The following is a 6,601-nucleotide window of genomic DNA, read 5'->3' as shown; positions in this document are numbered from 1 at the left end:
AAAATCTCCAATTTGCTCCAAGATGTTGCTTGGCAATAAATTGACCAAAAGCTTGGTCACTTTGTCATGGGCCTCACATCTTTGGATTTGTTCTTGGCTCCACTTGCTCCTCTTGAGTACTTTGCCCTTGGAATTTGTGGGAGCTTCAAATCCTTCCATTAGAGCAAACCATTGCTCTATCTCCATCATCAAGAAATTCTCAATCCTTGATTTCCAAAGATCGAAGCTTGTTGAAATAAATGATGGAGGCACCCTTGTATTGAATCCAAGTCCGTCTTGGAATTCCATTGAAGTTGAGCTTGATAAAATCTTTGACTTGAAGAATTTTGCTCCAACTTCTTCACCCTCTAGCTCTTTTCCCTTTTCGACGATGATTCCGGTGAAGAACAACCTTGCTCTGATACCACTTGTTGGGACCAAATATGTAGCTAGGGGGGTGAATTGTAATGCCCGCCCCTCCTACTAGTAGGGTGCGGGGTTACGTACTTAACCATTTCTATTTCTATTTGCGGAAGCGTATATGCATATTAAAATTTCTTTTGAAAATAAAAACACATAAGAATATCTTGGAGTCATACGGACAATAACATAATACACTAGTCCATGTTAACATAACCAAATAACTTAAGCAGGTCTTCATTTGCCTTAGCCGAGCCACCACCACACACATCTCCTTGCCTCTCCTGCAGCTCCCTTAAGTCATCCATTCTTTGCCCTTATCTGTGGTACAAGGAAAGTAAGCTATAAGCACACAAGCTTAGTAAGATCCTTTGCTACTCACAAAATCCGTATATCAATGCATAAACACATAAGCATACAACCATAAAAATATGATCATCTAACATCATAAGGGCATAGCATGTTATATTATAAATCATAAGGAACATCATGCTAAATCATATCATAAATCCAAATATCATAAGAGCATAACATGTCATATCGTAAATCATATCATCTCAATTCATAAATAACATCATGCTATATCATATCATAAATCATCATGTCCTATAAATCACATCGTATCATGAAGATGTCTTTTAAAACATATGTCATGTTATATGCAAGATGTTTTAAAACATAGCATATAGTACTTGAACATAATATCATCATGAGGGCCCGGCTTGTACCACATACATACATAAATGCGCACAATCCCTAGGACAAGGTAGCTAGCCCCGAACCTACTAGGGATCTAGGTCCGTTCATAGTCCGTCGACCTAGGGCCGTACTAAGGAGCTCATCCCTTTACTAGACCCTTTCATAGTCCGTCGGCCTAGGGGCGCTTATGGAGCCCACCCTTGGTACAAGCCATACAAAATAAAATATCATAACATAACCCATCTTATCTTATAATATCATGAGGAGTAAAGCATGCATATTTGGGCACACAGCACATGCATGGATCATAAACATACATAATGAACATGTCATTTATCACATCATAAAACATGCATATTTGGGCACACAGCACATGCATGGATCATAAGCATACATAATGAACATGTCATTTATCATATCATAAGACATGCATATTTGGGCACACAGCACATGCATGGATCATAAGCATACATAATGAACATGTCATTTATCATATCATAAAACATGCATAATTGGGCACAAAGCACATGCATGGATCATAAGCATACATAATGAACATGTCATCTATCATATCATAAAACATGCATAATTGGGCACAAAGCACATCATAAAAGACACAATCATGCATAACATCAGTAAATAACATTTCCTAATACATAACACATCATGTGAGGCATATCTAAGCTTTTAAACTCATAATGGCCAAACCACTCATAAGGAGAAAACCAAGCTATAGGCAACATGCAAGTGTGAACACCTAGCTAAATTCATATCATATTATCAAGAGGTACATGAGCATGCTAGGTTAACTTTTTAGCTTCTCTAAGCCCTAGTTTGGTTCTTGGCCGAACCTTACATGAAGGGAAAACTAGGTTTTAAATCAACATATAAGTATAATCACCTAGCTAAATTCATATCATATTATTAAGAGATACATGAGCATGCTATGTTAACTTTTAGCTTCTTTAAAACCCTAATTTTGGTCTTGGCCGAAACACTCATGAAGGGAAACTAGGTTTTAAATCAACATATAAGCATAATCACCTAGCTAAATTCATATCATATTATTAAGAGATACATGAGCATGCTAGGTTAACTTTTAGCTTCTTTAAACCATAACTTTGGATTCTTGGCCGAATTCCATTGAAGTTGAGCTTGATAAAATCTTTGACTTGAAGAATTTTGCTTTAACTTCTTCACCCTCTAGCTCTTTTCCCTTTCCGGCGATGATTCCGGTGAAGAGCAACCTTGCTTTGATGCCACTTGTTGGGACCAAATATGTAGCTAGGGGGGGTGAATAGCTTGTCGCGCTCCTCGTTCTCTTTGTTGCTTGTTTCTTCAATGATATGCAGCGGAAATACAAGAACAAAACATACAACGCTAACACAAAGGATTTATTTGGTATCCACCTCAAGATGAGGTGACTAATCCAAGGATCCACACACACGAGCACTATCCACTATGAAAACACTCATTTACGGTAACTACCGAAGGTGGAGAAGCCTTTACAAACTCACACAACAAACAAGAAGAGAAGAAGAAGCAAATACAAGTAAATCTTACAAGATTGTGTACAATAAACCCTAGCTAGCTTCTTCCTCTTGCTTGGGATGCCTCTTGACCTTGGAAACGCTGCTCCAAGAAGCTTCAAGAACTGGCGGTGAGCTTTGGAGAAGAACCCTCGAAGATCGCTGTGTAGATCGGGAGTGAACAGTGCGAGCAATAGCGAAGGAATCGCACGCCAACGGCTTTATCCAGCGCCAACGGTCAGATCCCGATTGATTGGATTGCTCCCAATCGATTGGGGAGGCTTTAGATCGATCGTTCGATTGATCTAGAGCGCGTCTGTGCTCTCGGGAATTGCTTGGATCGATCAGCCGATCGATCCAGGGCTTATCATGCGAAATCACACCACCCAATCGATCGCCCGATCGATTGGAGGCTCCCAATCGATCGGCTAATCGATTGGGAGATTTTCTGTTTGCATGACACTTCTCCCCAATCGATCCATTGATCGATTGGAAGGAGGCTTGTCGGGGGGACTCACCCAATCGATCGACTGATTGATTGGGCATGAGCCAATCGATCGGTTGATCGATCCAGCTCATGATTTCGCCTAAAATCAAGTTCAAAGCCCCCTAGACCAACATTCGGGCATCCATGACTTGTTGGTCCATCATGCCTAGCATCCGGTCACCCTTGACCTGCTAAGACTCCCTTACCAAGTGTCCGATCAATCCCTTTGACCCACTTGGACTTTTCTCCCCGTGCCAAGTGTCCGATCATCCTTGACCCACTTGGACTCATCTCCACTAGGTGTCTGATCAACCTAGATGACCTGGATTTCCCGTGCCAAGTATCCGGTCAATCCCTTTGACCTACTTGGACTTCCCAACACCAGATGTCTGATCAAACTTGATCCATTTGGATTTCCTGTGCCTAGCTTCACTCACCAGGACTTTCACCTAGCTTCACTCACCAGGACTTTCACCTAGCTTCACTTACTAGGATTTTCCTTCTTCCTAGCTTCACTCACTAGGACTTCTTATTTGTCTGGCTTCACTCACCAGGACTTCTTATTTGTCTGGCTTCACTTACCAGGACTTTCACCTAGTTTCACTCACTATGATTTCCCTTCTGCCTAGCTTCACTCACTAGGACTTCTCATTTGCCTGGCTTCACTCACCAGGACTTTCCATACTGCCTAGCTTCACTCACTAGGTCTTTCACCTGGCTTCACTCATCAGGATTTTCCTTCTGCCTAGCTTCACTCACTAGATCTTTTCTTCTGTCTGGCTTCACTCACCAGGACTTTCACCTAGCTTCACTCACTAGGATTTTCCTTCTGCCTAACCTCCCAGTTAGGACTTTCACCTGACTTCACTCACCAGGATTTTCCAGTCAAGCATCCAGTCAACCTTAACCTACTTGACTCTCCTTCATAATCTCACCACATGAACAATTGCACCTGCAATCTCCATGTCTTGTCTTCATGTATTGTCAAACATTGAAACCCAAACATCAAGACTCGAGCTTGACCCAATTCAAACTCAGTCAACCAGGTCAACCTTGACCTAGGGAATATTGCACCAACACTTCGTCCCTCAGATGCACCCGAGCCCGCGGGTTCTCTCTGTGGCATCCTTCACGTTGCCTTGAAGTTCGGTTCCTTCGGCTTCACTCCGTTGCTCCTTGTTTGACAGCCCCTCGGATGTCTTCCACACCATCCTTCACCGACTAAAGGATTCGAGCCCTTAGATGAGCTTCCCAAACTTGGCTGCACCAAGTTCCTCATGTGTTTCACCAAGTCCTGCAAAACTCAAACACATATGAAAGCCTAACTTAAACTCTTTGACACACACATCAAAACTATGATTGTACCGATCAAACTTAGGTCAATTACACCAACAATCTCTCCCTTTTTGATGTGTGGTAATATGTTTAAGTTAGGCACAAATAATAACTTTGAAAATTACAAGTATAGTATAAACATAAAGCATAAAGCCAAGCTCTCCCTTAACATATGCTCTATCACCCAATTTTCAAGTTTAGAGAAATAAAAGTTTCTAACTTAAACCTTCCCATTTCTCTCCCTTTGACACCATAAAAAAGATTGCACCTATCTTCCAAGTACACTATGATATCAATGTTAACTTGAAAATACCCAAAATCGGCTTCTGAAAGTACTGGAAGACAGCTACCAATCGACTGATAACTGTTGCAGTCGACTGACACGAAGCCAATCTGGATTTCAACCTTTTAAAGTCAACTTCAAAAATACATAAAAAAATTTTAGAAAATTTAAAAAATCAAGAAATTTTGAAAACATATTTCTTTTAAGGTCCTTTAATTAGGAAAAATATATTTTCATGAAAAGTCAATGTATTTTTGAAAATTTGACCAAAACTAAAAAACTTTGAAAACATGCAATTGTGTATCAATTTGAGACCTAGTTTTACAAGCATATGTTTCAAAATAGCTATACCACAGTAAATAAAATATAGAAATGTTTTTAAAGTATTTAAAATGTCCAACTATAACCTATGAGTAAGATGACCATTAATTAAACATTTACTTTCCCCATAATTGGGCTATGATCACTAAAAATTGATATATTTCATAACTCATCAAAATGTCATAAGCATAAGTGAATTATTTGTATCATCCTATCATCTCACATCTATGTTTAGAAAATAATGCAAGCCATTGTAAGATGAAATAAAGGTAATCTCTACTTAGCCTTCTTTATCATGAATTTTTATCAAGGCTAAGTGCTCCCCCTTAAGGTCTCAAGTCAACCATAAGAAATTTGAATTATGATTTCCATGGTCAACTTGACCTAAAATCCTATAACCCTTGAGGATTGATTTTGGTACCCAATAGAGGTTCTTCTTAATTAGGTTAATCAAGTATTCCTTAGGGATCCATTTCCTATCTATGGTTTTTGTCTTTGATTGCCCCCTAAAAATTAGACAATGATAGGATTTTTCATTGTTGGATTCCTATACCCTAAACCCTTTTTGTTGAAACTTGCCCTTTGACTCCCAATAATCATGTTTAGGGTATTTGAGCCAATTTTAAATTTTTCGAGGGCTTTGGTGAGGTATTCTACCTTTTCCCTTAAGGCCTTATTTTCTTCTTCTAAACATGAATCATTTGAATTTGCAGAAGAAGCATGCATATCATTGTCCTTATAACACATGGATTCTAATTTTCCTTCAAGACAAGTAATATCATTTTTGAATGACTTATTTTTCCTTTTTACCTTGAACAAATCCTCATTTGTACTTTTAATAATCTTAATTAAAACATGAGGAGGAAGATTGTATACCTCACTTATCGAGACGTCCGAATCCGATGTTTGACCTCCCCCTTCACTTGAGCTGTCTTCTTCATCTTCACTTAAGCTCTTTCCCTCTTCATTTTTGGATGAGGTGGAGGCTACATCATCAATTCTCATTAGAGCAAAATGGGACACATGGTGCTCTTCTTCTTTCGATGACGATGGATCATCCCATGTTGCTTTTAGGTTTTTGACCTTCTTCCCTTTTTCTTTTGACTTCTCTTCCTCCTTTTCTTCTTTCTTCTTTAAGAGAGGGCATTCATCTCTCATATATCATTCTCCTTGGCAATTGTAACAAATGACCTTCTTTGTTCTACTCTTGCTTATTGAATTTTTCCTAGCATGGGATTTGTTAGTAGAAAAAGTTTTAAAAACTTTTCTCATCTTCCTTACCATATATGCCTCTTGATCGTCATCCATTGAGGCACTTGACTCCTCAGAATCAAATGATGGTGGAGATGGAGTTTCTTCTTTTTCCCCTTTCCCTTGTTTGCCACATGGGCTACTCCTCTTGATCTATTGGCAAACCGTCGAACCACTTTTATGTTGAGCCTAATAGAGTGTTCAAAAACACTCGGCACTTAATGGTGCCGCTGTACTGGTGCAACAGCGCAGCGTTCCAAAATTTACGAAGGTGATCTTCTGGATCCTTGCTATCAT

Source organism: Zingiber officinale, chromosome 7A, assembly GCF_018446385.1.
Source record: "Zingiber officinale cultivar Zhangliang chromosome 7A, Zo_v1.1, whole genome shotgun sequence".
In the NCBI taxonomy this organism is placed as follows: Eukaryota; Viridiplantae; Streptophyta; class Magnoliopsida; order Zingiberales; family Zingiberaceae; genus Zingiber; species Zingiber officinale.
The sequence above is the reverse complement of the archived record's forward strand: the minus strand, read 5'-3'. Positions refer to the sequence as shown.